This window comes from Ranitomeya imitator, chromosome 2 (genome assembly GCF_032444005.1).
Source record: "Ranitomeya imitator isolate aRanImi1 chromosome 2, aRanImi1.pri, whole genome shotgun sequence".
Taxonomy (NCBI): domain Eukaryota; kingdom Metazoa; phylum Chordata; class Amphibia; order Anura; family Dendrobatidae; genus Ranitomeya; species Ranitomeya imitator.
This window is the reverse complement of record NC_091283.1, coordinates 834,667,702-834,681,410: the sequence shown is the minus strand read 5'-3', so window position 1 is coordinate 834,681,410 and position 13,709 is coordinate 834,667,702.

Sequence of the window (13,709 nt, the reverse complement as noted above, 5' to 3'; positions counted from 1 at the left end):
GTGCCAACCTCCACTGGTAGGTAGGGATAGTAGCTAAGTGCAGGGCTATTTGACAGGTTAGGTGCACATCTGGATCCTGTTGTTTATTTATTATTGTTCTCCACTGGGAATTGGTTTTTTTTAATATATGTATTTCTCTGGAGGCAAGAGAGGTCTGTGTTTCTTCTGATAGGGGAAGTTAGATCTTCGGCTGGAGCGAGACGTCTAGGATCATCGTAGGCACGTTCCCCGGCTACTTTTATTTGTGTGTTAGGTTCAGGGTCGCGGTCAGCTCAGGTTCCATCGCCCTAGAGCTTGTTTGTATCTGTGCTTGTCCTTTAGTGATCCCCTGCCATTGGGATCATGACAGTATAACCGGCCCACAAAGTGTTAATTGTATTGGCTGAAGTAGGAGAATAAGTAGTCTGAGGAAGTTTTTTTTTTTTTTCTCTTTCCCTCAGAGTTTGCTGCCTAGCCTTATTGCAGCCTGGCTACTTCCTCCTCCTCTTAATCTTTGAATGGCTCTGATCCCAGCTGTTTATCATGGACGTCCAGAGTTTGGCTTCCAGCCTGAATAATCTTGCCGCTAAGGTTCAAAATATACAGGATTTTGTTGTACATGCTCCTATGTCTGAACCTAGAATTCCTGTCCCAGAGTTTTTTTCTGGAGATAGATCTCGTTTTCTGAATTTTAGGAACAATTGCAAGTTGTTTCTTTCTTTGAAATCTCGCTCCTCTGGAGACCCTGCTCAGCAAGTCAAGATTATTATATCTTTCCTGCGGGGTGACCCTCAGGATTGGGCATTTGCATTGGCACCAGGGGACCCTGCGTTGCTTAATGCGGATGCGTTTTTTCTGGCATTGGGTTTGCTCTATGAGGAACCTAACCAAGAGATTCAGGCTGAGAAAGCTTTGTTGGCCCTCTCTCAGGGGCAAGATGAAGCAGAAATTTATTGTCAAAAATTTCGGAAGTGGTCGGTGCTTACTCAGTGGAATGAGTGCGCCCTGGCTGCAAAGTTCAGAGATGGCCTTTCTGAGGCCATTAAAGATGTTATGGTGGGGTTCCCTGCGCCTACTGGTCTGAATGAGTCTATGACTATGGCTATTCAGATTGATCGGCGTTTACGGGAGCGCAAACCTGTGCATCATTTGGCGGTGTCGTCTGAACCGTCACCTGAGATAATGCAATGTGATAGAATTCAGTCCATAAGTGAACGGCAAAATTATAGGCGGAAAAAAAGGTTGTGCTTTTATTGTGGTGATTCAGCTCATGTTATATCAGCATGCTCTAAACGCACAAAAAAGGTTGATAAGTCTGTTGCCATTAGTACTTTACAGTCTAAGTTCATTCTGTCTGTGACTCTGATTTGTTCATTATCAGCCATTTCCGTCGATGCCTATGTGGATTCAGGCGCTGCCCTGAGTCTTATGGATTGGTCATTTGCCAATCGCTGTGGGTTTAGTCTGGAGCCTCTGGAAGTCCCTATTCCTTTGAAGGGAATTGACTCTACACCTTTGGCTATGAATAAACCTCAGTACTGGACACAAGTGACCATGCGTATGACTCCTGTTCATCAGGAGGTGATTCGCTTCCTGGTACTGTATAATTTGCATGATGTCCTAGTGCTTGGTCTGCCATGGTTACAAACTCATAATCCAGTCCTTGACTGGAAATCGATGTCTGTGTTAAGCTGGGGTTGTCAGGGGGTTCATGATGATGCACCTCCGATTTCTATCGCTTCATCTACTCCTTCTGAGATTCCTGTGTTTCTGTCTGACTATCGGGATGTTTTTGAGGAGCCTAAGCTCAGTTCGCTTCCTCCTCATAGGGATTGCGATTGTGCTATAAATTTAATTCCAGGCAGTAAATTTCCTAAAGGTCGTTTGTTCAATCTGTCAGTGCCAGAGCATACTGCTATGCGGGATTATGTTAAGGAGTCCTTGGAAAAGGGACATATCCGTCCATCTTTGTCCCCTTTGGGAGCAGGTTTTTTTTTCGTGGCCAAAAAAGATGGTTCCTTGAGGCCTTGTATAGATTATCGTCTTTTGAATAAGATTACCGTAAAATATCAGTATCCTTTGCCATTGTTGACTGATTTGTTTGCTCGCATTAAGGGGGCTAAATGGTTCACTAAGATTGATCTTCGGGGTGCGTATAATCTTATACGAATAAAGCAAGGTGATGAGTGGAAAACCGCATTTAATACGCCTGAGGGCCATTTTGAGTATTTGGTAATGCCTTTCGGACTTTCTAATGCTCCTTCAGTCTTCCAGTCCTTTATGCACGATATTTTCCGTGAATATCTGGATAAATTTATGATTGTGTATTTGGATGATATTTTGTTTTTTTCTGATGACTGGGAGTCTCATGTTCAGCAGGTCAGGAAGGTGTTTCAGGTCCTGCGGGCCAATTCCTTGTTTGTAAAAGGCTCAAAGTGTCTCTTTGGAGTCCAGAAGATTTCTTTCTTGGGGTATATTTTTTCCCCTTCTACTATTGAGATGGATCCCGTCAAGGTTCAGGCTATTTGTGACTGGACGCAGCCTACATCTCTTAAGAGTCTACAGAAGTTCTTGGGCTTTGCTAATTTCTATTGTCGTTTTATAACTAATTTTTCTAGTGTTGTTAAGCCTTTGACGGATTTGACTAAGAAGGGTGCTGATGTTGCTAATTGGTCTCCTGCGGCTGTGGAGGCCTTTCAGGAACTTAAGCGCCGGTTTTCTTCTGCTCCTGTGTTGCGTCAGCCAGATGTTTCGCTCCCTTTTCAGGTTGAGGTTGATGCTTCCGAGATTGGAGCGGGGGCGGTTTTGTCACAGAGAAGCTCCAATGGCTCAGTGATGAAGCCATGCGCGTTTTTTTCTAGAAAGTTTTCGCCGGCTGAGCGGAATTATGATGTTGGTAATCGGGAACTTTTGGCCATGAAGTGGGCATTTGAGGAGTGGCGTCATTGGCTAGAGGGTGCTAGACATCGTGTGGTGGTCTTGACTGATCACAAAAATTTGATTTACCTTGAGTCTGCCAGGCGTCTGAATCCTAGACAGGCTCGTTGGTCACTGTTTTTCTCTCGTTTCAATTTTGTGGTTTCATACCTGCCAGGTTCAAAGAATGTGAAGGCGGATGCTCTTTCTAGGAGTTTTGTGCCTGACTCCCTTGGAAATTCTGAGCCCTCTGGTATCCTTAGGGATGGGGTGATTTTGTCTGCTGTCTCCCCAGACTTGCGACGTGCTTTGCAGGAGTTTCAGGCGGGTAAACCTGATCGTTGTCCGCCTGAGAGACTGTTTGTTCCGGATAATTGGACCAGTAGAGTCATCTCCGAGGTCCATTCTTCTGCGTTGGCAGGTCATCCTGGAATATTTGGTACTAGAGACTTGGTGGCCAGGTCTTTTTGGTGGCCTTCCTTGTCGAGGGATGTGCGTTCTTTTGTGCAGTCTTGTGAGGTTTGTGCTCGGGCTAAGCCTTGCTGTTCTCGGGCCAGTGGATTGTTGTCACCTTTGCCTATCCCGAAGAGGCCTTGGACGCACATTTCCATGGACTTTATTTCGGATCTCACTGTCTCTCAAAAAATGTCCGTCATCTGGGTTGTGTGTGATCGCTTTTCTAAAATGGTTCATCTGGTACCCTTGCCTAAGTTACCTTCCTCCTCTGAGTTGGTCCCTCTGTTTTTTCAGAATGTGGTTCGTTTGCATGGGATTCCTGAGAACATCGTTTCTGACAGGGGATCCCAGTTTGTGTCTAGATTTTGGCGGACGTTCTGTGCTAAGATGGGCATTGATTTGTCCTTTTCGTCTGCATTCCATCCTCAGACGAATGGCCAGACTGAACGAACTAATCAGACCTTGGAAACTTATTTAAGGTGTTTTGTTTCTGCTGATCAGGATGACTGGTTTACCTTTTTGCCGCTGGCCGAGTTTGCCCTTAATAATCGGGCTAGTTCTGCTACCTTGGTTTCTCCTTTCTTTTGTAATTCGGGGTTTCATCCTCGTTTTTCCTCTGGTCAGGTGGAACCTTCTGATTGTCCTGGAGTGGACATGGTGGTGGATAGGTTGCATCGGATTTGGAGTCATGTGGTGGACAATTTGAAGTTGTCCCAGGAGAAGGCTCAGCAGTTTGCTAATCGCCGTCGCCGCGTGGGTCCTCGACTTCTTGTTGGGGACTTGGTGTGGTTGTCTTCTCGTTTTGTTCCTATGAAGGTCTCTTCTCCTAAGTTCAAGCCTCGGTTCATCGGTCCCTATAGGATCTTGGAAATTCTTAACCCTGTGTCGTTTCGTTTGGATCTCCCGGCATCGTTTGCTATTCATAATGTGTTCCATCGGTCGTTGTTGCGGAAGTATGAGGTACCTGTTTTTCCTTCGCTTGAGCCTCCTGCTCCAGTGCTGGTGGAGGGAGAATTGGAGTATGTTGTGGAGAAGATCTTGGATTCTCGTGTTTCCAGACGGAAACTCCAGTATGTGGTCAAGTGGAAGGGTTATGGTCAGGAGGATAATTCTTGGGTGGTTGCCTCGGATGTTCATGCTGATGATTTGGTTCGCGCTTTTCATAGGGCTCATCCTGGTCGCCCTGGTGGTTCTCGTGAGGGTTCGGTGACCCCTCCTCAAGGGGGGGGGGTACTGTTGTGAGTTCTGTTTTTGGGCTCCCTCTGGTGGTTACTGATGGTACTGGGTGACTTGTCTTTCCTGGGTCTCTGGGTTCCACCTGTTCCATCAGGATATGGGAGTTTCCTATTTAACCTGGCTTTGCTGGCATTTCCTCGCCGGTTATCAATGTATCCAGTGTGTCTTGTTACCTCTGCTCCCTGCTCCTAGAACCTTCTGGTCAAGCTAAGTTTGGATTTTCCGGTTTTGGTGTTTTGCTTTATTTGGTTTTTTAGTCCAGCCTACAGATATGTGATTCTTTGCTGCTGGTTGCTCTAGTGGGCTGAAATTGCTCCTCATGTACCATGAGTTGGCACATGAGTTCAAGTAATTTCAGGATGGTTTTTTGAAGGGTTTTTCGCTGACCGCGCAGTTCACTTTTGTATCCTCTGCTATCTAGCTTTAGCGGGCCTCATTTTGCTGAAACTGTTTTCATACTGCGTATGTGCTTTCCTCTCATTTCACCGTCATTATATGTGGGGGGCTGCTATTTCTGTGGGGTATTTCTCTGGAGGCAAGAGAGGTCTGTGTTTCTTCTAATAGGGGAAGTTAGATCTTCGGCTGGAGCGAGACGTCTAGGATCATCGTAGGCACGTTCCCCGGCTACTTTTATTTGTGTGTTAGGTTCAGGGTCGCGGTCAGCTCAGGTTCCATCGCCCTAGAGCTTGTTTGTATCTGTGCTTGTCCTTTAGTGATCCCCTGCCATTGGGATCATGACACAGCAACTAACTAACTTCCTTCCCAGACAACCAGTTTTACCAAAGTGTGAAGAGTGCCCTAATAATTAGGAGCATAGCTCCCCCTGGTGGCCTGGAGTGTGAAATGTGTTGCATGTTTGTGATACCTGGATTCGGTTGTCCTTCTTTGCCTCCAAACGTAACATCACTTCCCTGTAGAGGAGAATGAGATTACTGCAACGACCATGACCCTGGGGCGCTGCACGATGAAGTGACGCATCGCACCCACTGCGTCAGACACAGAGGGGGAATGATGGGAGAGGGAACATCAGCTGACGCTCTCTCCTCCATCACTGCTCTCAACTGTATCGGCACCTATGATGCTGGTACAACTGAATGCGCAATGCGGTGGGCGCCAGCACAGGGCAATGACTCACGAGCCCAATACCGGCTGTGTGATGTGCTACTATTAGCGGCAAGCCACTGGCTGGAGTCCTGTGGGGGAGTGGGGGCCCTAGGCAAATGCCTAGTTTGCCTGCCCCTAACACTGACCCAGATACCTATAGTGAATGTGGCTGTTCACATGTGCGTGACTTTTCACAGACAGAGCAACATGTCTAATATTAATCTGAGTGTCAGATCAAAATCAGCAGTGCAAGTCTATGGACCCGTGAAAAATCTGTCCTCAATCGGGTGCCATTTTCATGGATTGCTAGATAGGAGAAGGTAACAAAACCTTTTTTTCTTTGTAAAACTGATGAAACTCAGACCAAACTCTAATGATAAAAACTGAGACTGCCCAAACTGATGAAACTCTGAAAAACTCTGACTGATTTTCTAATATTAGAACATCTCTGGTGCCTGAATGAGGCTTAATAAACATCTGAGGCATGAACATCTTCACCATAACAGTGCTATACTGTGCCTGAACACAACCATCATAACAGTGCCATACTGTGCCTAAACACCATCATAACAGTGCCATACTGTGCCTAAACACCATCATAACAGTGCCATACTGTGCCTAAACACCATCATAACAGTGCCATACTGTGCCTGAACACCACCACCATATCAGTGCCGTACTGTGCCTAAACACCATCATAACAGTGCTATACTGTGCCTGAACACCACCATCATAACAGTGCCATACTGTGCCTGAACCCCAACACCATAACAGTGCTATACTGTGCCTAAACATCACCATAACAGTGCCATACTGTGCCTGGACCCCAACACCATAACAGTGCTATACTGTGCCTGAGCACCACCACCACAACAGTGCCATACTGTGCCTAAACACCATCATAACAGTGCCATACTGTGCCTAAACACCATCATAACAGTGCCATACTGTGCCTAAACACCATCATAACAGTGCCATACTGTGCCTAAACACCATCATAACAGTGCCATACTGTGCCTGAACACCACCACCATAACAGTGCCATACTGTGCCTGAACACCACCACCATAACAGTGCCATACTGTGCCTAAACAACACCATAACAGTGCCATACTGTGCCTAAACACCATCATAACAGTGCTATACTGTGCCTGAACACCACCATCATAACAGTGCCATACTGTGCCTGAACCCCAACACCATAACCGTGCTATACTGTGCCTAAACATCACCATAACAGTGCCATACTGTGCCTGGACCCCAACACCATAACAGTGCCATACTGTGCCTGAACCCCAACACCATAACAGTGCCATACTGTGCCTAAACATCACCATAACAGTGCCATACTGTGCCTAAACACCATCATAACAGTGCCATACTGTGCCTAAACACCATCATAACAGTGCCATACTGTGCCTAAACACCATCATAACAGTGCCATACTGTGCCTAAACACCATCATAACAGTGCCATACTGTGCCTGAACACCACCACCATAACAGTGCCATACTGTGCCTGAACACCACCACCATAACAGTGCCATACTGTGCCTGAACACCACCATCATAAAAGTGCTATACTGTGCCTGAACACTACCACCATAACAGTGCCATACTGTGCCTGAACACCACCATCATAAAAGTGCTATACTGTGCCTGAACACTACCACCATAACAGTGCCATACTGTGCCTGAACACCACCATCATAAAAGTGCTATACTGTGCTTGAACACCACCACCATAACAGTGCTATACTGTGCCTGAACACCACCACCATAACAGTGCTATACTGTGCTTGAACACCACCACCATAACAGTGCTATACTGTGCCTGAACACTACCACCATAACAGTGCCATACTGTGCCTAAACACCACCACCATAACAGTGCTATACTGTGCCTGAGCACCACCAAAACAGTGCCATACTGTGCCTGAACACCACCACCATAACAGTGCTATACTGTGCCTGAGCACCACCACCATAACAGTGCTATACTGTGCCTGAACACCACCACCATAACAGTGCTACACTGTGCCTGAGCACCACCAAAACAGTGCCATACTGTGCCTGAACACCACCACCATAACAGTGCCATACTGTGCCTAAACACCACCACCACCATAACAGTGCCATACTGTGCCTGAACACCACCACCATAACAGTGCCATACTGTGCCTGAACACCACCACCATAACAGTGCCATACTGTGCCTGAGCACCTCCACCATAACAGTGCCATAATGTGCCTGAACACCACCATCATAACAGTGCTATACTGTGCCTGAGCACCTCCACCATAACAGTGCCATACTGTGCCTAAACACCACCACCACCATAACAGTGCCATACTGTGCCTGAACACCACCACCATAACAGTGCTATACTGTGCCTGAACACCACCACCATAACAGTGCCATACTGTGCCTGAGCACCTCCACCATAACAGTGCTATACTGTGCCTGAGCACCACCAAAACAGTGCCATACTGTGCCTGAACACCACCACCATAACAGTGCCATACTGTGCCTAAACACCACCACCACCATAACAGTGCCATACTGTGCCTGAACACCACCACCATAACAGTGCCATACTGTGCCTGAACACCACCACCATAACAGTGCCATACTGTGCCTGAGCACCTCCACCATAACAGTGCCATAATGTGCCTGAACACCACCATCATAACAGTGCTATACTGTGCCTGAGCACCTCCACCATAACAGTGCCATACTGTGCCTGAACACCACCATACCAGTGCCATACTGTGCCTGAGCACCACCATCATAACAGTGCCATACTGTGCCTTTACACCACCATCATAACAGTGCCATACTGTGCCTGAGCACCTCCACCATAACAGTGCCTTTACACCACCACCATACCAGTGCCATACTGTGCCTGAACACCACCATCATAACAGTGCCATAATGTGCCTTTACACCACCATCATAACAGTTCCATACTGTGCCTGAGCACCTCCACCATAACAGTGCCATAATGTGCCTTTACACCACCACCATAACAGTGCCATACTGTGCATGAACACCACCATCATAACAGTGCCATACTGTGCCTAAACATCACCATAACAGTGCCATACTGTGCCTGAACACCACCATAAAAGTGCTATACTGTGCCTGAACACCACCATCATAACAGTGCCATACTGCACCTGAACATCACTATAACAGTGGCATACTATACCTGAACATCACTATGATAACAGTGCCATACTGTGCCTGAACACCACTATAACAGTGCCATACTTTACCCAAACAAAACCATCATAACAGTGTCATACTGTGCCTGAACACCACTATAACAGTGGCATACTACACCTGAACATCACTATAACAGTGCTATACTGTGCCTGAACACCACCATAAAAGTGCTATACTGTGCCTGAACACCACCATCATAACAGTGCCATACTGCACCTGAACATCACCATAACAGTGCCATACTGTGCCTGAACACCACCATAAAAGTGCTATACTGTGCCTGAACACCACCATCATAACAGTGCCATGCTGCACCTGAACATCACTATAACAGTGGCATACTATACCTGAACATCACTATTATAACAGTGCCATACTGTGCCTGAACACCACTATAACAGTGCCATACTTTACCCGAACAAAACCATCATAACAGTGTCATACTGTGCCTGAACACCACTATAACAGTGCCATACTGTGCCTGAACACCACTATAACAGTGCCATACTGTGCCTGAACACCACTATAACAGTGCTATACTGTGCCTGAACACCACTATAACAGTGTCATACTGTGCCTGAACACCACTATAACAGTGCCATACTGTGCCTGAACACCACTATAACAGTGCTATACTGTGCCTGAACACCACTATAACAGTGCTATACTGTGCCTGAACACCACTATAACAGTGCCATACTGTGCCTGAACACCACTATAACAGTGCCATACTGTGCCTGAACACCACTATAACAGTGGCATACTGTGCCTGAACACCATCATAACAGTGGCATACTACACCTGAACATCACTATAACAGTGCTATACTGTGCCTGAACACCACTATAACAGTGCCATACTGTGCCTGAACACCACTATAACAGTGGCATACTGTGCCTGAACACCACTATAACAGTGGCATACTACACCTGAACATCACTATAACAGTGCTATACTGTGCCTGAACACCACTATAACAGTGCCATACTGTGCCTGAACACCACTATAACAGTGGCATACTACACCTGAACATCACTATAACAGTGCTATACTGTGCCTGAACACCACTATAACAGTGCCATACTGTGCCTGAACACCACTATAACAGTGCCATACTGTGCCTGAACACCACTATAACAGTGCTATACTGTGCCTGAACACCACTATAACAGTGGCATACTACACCTGAACACCACTATAACAGTGCTATACTGTGCCTGAACACCACTATAACAGTGCCATACTGTGCCTGAACACCACTATAACAGTGGCATACTACACCTGAACACCACTATAACAGTGGCATACTACACCTGAACACCACTATAACAGTGCTATACTGTGCCTGAACACCACTATAACAGTGCCATACTGTGCCTGAACACCACTATAACAGTGGCATACTACACCTGAACATCACTATAACAGTGCTATACTGTGCCTGAACATGAACACCCCACTTGACCAATCCAAACAAAACCAACATACAATACCCTTGTAATGCTGCCATACAAGAAACAAATAATATTAAAATAATAGCACCATGCAGTAATGTAACAATTTACGTGCGCTCAAACAAAACCCCCGTAGAGTGCAGGTTAACAGTACCACAGCATCCACATAACATTGCCAATGTGTATAATGCTTCCATGAAGTATTAAGACCTTTTATCAGGTGTGATTGGTGCCGCCGTCTAACCATGACACAGTGGTTTCTATAATTCTGTCTGTGAATGTCAAAACAACCTCACCCCCCACCCGTCTTATTTTCACATCCCCCATTCCCTGCACAGTGTATCGGCACAATGCACACATCCGCACACCTGCAACCTGTTTGTATGTGCAACTTGCACCATCCACCCCCGCACAGCTGCTGGTGCACCACTCGCAGACTATCACACCACTGCTCAAAACCACGTATCACAGGTCTCAACAACCATGCATCCAGCAGCTGTCACATTTATTAAATCCCTATTGTGTTGTGTTATCTGTTACTTGTGCACCAAAGTGTCCTCCACCAGCAGAAATCCAGAAAAAGCATCAGCAAGGCCTGCAAATGTAGCACTGGAAGTAGGAGTAGATCCCACTCTGTTATTCAACCAATTGAGAGTCATTGAGGGATCAATAGCCCGGAAACTCGTAAACCGGTGTCTGGGACCCCTGCTATTTGTGCCATTTTTTCTATTGTCGGTTGTCAATGCTTTTATATGAAGATTTTGGAATAAAGCTTATTGGAGTGCAACCTCTTGGTGCTGGATTTTTTACTACTTGTTAGGCCGGGGACACACACAACGTATAAAAAAACGGTCCGTTTTTGACGGAGGAGAATCGCAAAAATTTTTACAAAACAGTGATCCAAGTGCAGTGCGAGGATGCGATTTTCTCGCATCAAATGATCCGTGTGACATCCGTATGGCAGCCGTACTGCGTGTTTTTATCGCAGGCTTGCAAAACCAACATACGCCAATACAAGGGATCCATGTGTCAAAAACAAACAAACATATATACTGTCTATATATATATATATATATATATATATATATGTCAGTAGACACATATATGTATATATATTAATATTTCATCCAGCGCGATATAGCAGAAAGCCGGTAATTTAATTGCCGGCTTCTGCTTTCTCCTTCCTAAAACCCGACATGATTTGAGACCTGGTTTACATACAGTAAACCATGTCTTCTCCCCATTTTTTTTGCATATTCCACACTACTAATGTCAGTAGTGTGTCTATGCAAAATTTGGCCGTTCTAGCTATTAAATTAAGGGGTTAAATGGCGGAAAAAATTGGCGTGGGCTCCCGCACAATTTTCTCCGCCAGAGTAGTAAAACCAGTGACTGAGGGCAGATATTAATAGCCTAGAGAGGGTCCACGGTTATTGGCCCCCCCCTGGCTAAAAATATCTGCCCCCAGCCACCGCAGAAAAGGCACATCTGGAAGATGCGCCTATTCTGGCACTTGGCCACTCTCTTCCCATTCCCGTGTAGCGGTGGGATATGGGGTAATGAAAGGTTAATGCCACCTTGCTATTGTAAGGTGACATTAAGCCTAATTAATAATGGAGAGGCGTCAATTATGACACCTATCCATTATTAATCCAATTGAATGAAAGGGTTAAATAAAAGACAAACACAATATTTAAAATTATTTTAATGAAATAAAAACAATGGTTGTTGGAGTATTTTATTCTACGCCCAATCCAGTCACTGAAGACCCTCGTTCTGTGAAAGAAAAAACATAATAAACCAACAATATACTTACCCTCCACAGATCTGTAACGTCCAACGATGTAAATCCTTCTGAAGGGGTTAAAACATTTTGCAGCAAGGAGTTCCGCTAATGCAGGCTGCTCCTTGCTGCACAACCCCGGAGAATGAGGCTAAATATAGATCAATGATCTATATTTAGCTTCATTTGCGGTGAGGCGCCCTCTGCTGGCTGTTCATAGATCGTGGGAACTTACCTAGAAAGCTCCCAGGCTTTCTAGGTAAGTTCCCACGATCTATGAACAGCCAGCAGAGGGCGCCTCACCGCAAATGAAGCTAAATATAGATCATTGATCTATATTTAGCCTCATCCTCCGGGGTTTTGCAGCAAGGAGCAGCATTGCATTAGCAAAGCTCCTGGCTGCAAAATATTTTAACCCCTTCAGAAGGATTTACATCGTTGGACGTTACAGATCTGCGGAGGGTAAGTATATTGTTGGTTTATTATGTTTTTTTACTTACAGAACGAGGGTCTTCAGTGACTGGATTGGGCGTAGAATAAAATACTCCAACAACCATTGTTTTTATTTCATTAAAATAATTTTAAATAATGTGTTTGTCTTTTATTTAACCCTTTCATTCAATTGGATTAATAATGGATAGGTGTCATAATTGACGCCTCTCCATTATTAATTAGGCTTAATGTCACCTTACAATAGCAAGGTGGCATTAACCCTTCATTACCCCATATCCCACCGCTACACGGGAATGGGAAGAGAGTGGCCAAGTGCCAGAATAGGCGCATCTTCCAGATGTGCCTTTTCTGGGGTGGCTGGGGGCAGATGTTTTTAGCCAGGGGGGGGCCAATAACCATGGACCCTCTCCAGGCTATTAATATCTGCCCTCAGTCACTGGCTTTACTACTCTGGCGGAGAAAATTGTGCGGGAGCCCACTCCAATTTTTTCCGCCATTTAACCCCTTAATTTAATAGCTAGAACGGCCAAATTTTGCATAGACACACTACTGACATTAGTAGTGTGGAATATGCAAAAAAATGGGGAGAAGACATGGTTTACTGTATGTAAACCAGGTCTCAAATCATGTCGGGTTTTAGGAAGGAGAAAGCAGAAGCCGGCAATTAAATTACAGGCTTTCTGCTATATCGCGCTGGATGAAATATTAATATATATACATATATGTGTCTCACTGACTTATATATATATATATATACCTATTCTATGTGTACACATTTATTCGACCTATTCTATTCTAAGCTGTCAGTGTGATTTTACTGTACACCGCACTGAATTGCCGGCTTTTCTCTCTAACAGCGCTGCGTATTCCTCGCAAGTCACACTGCTGGTCCGTGTGTGATCCGTATTTTTGGGGCTTCCATAGACTTTCATTGGCGATTCTCGGCCGCGAAACGCTGACAATCGCAGCATGCTGCGATTTCACTCGGATCCTGAATACGGCCGAGAAAATATCGGATGATGGGAGCTGCCCCATAGATTAACATTGGGACGAGTGCTATGCGATTTTTTATCGCATTGCACTCGTCCGTATTACGGTCT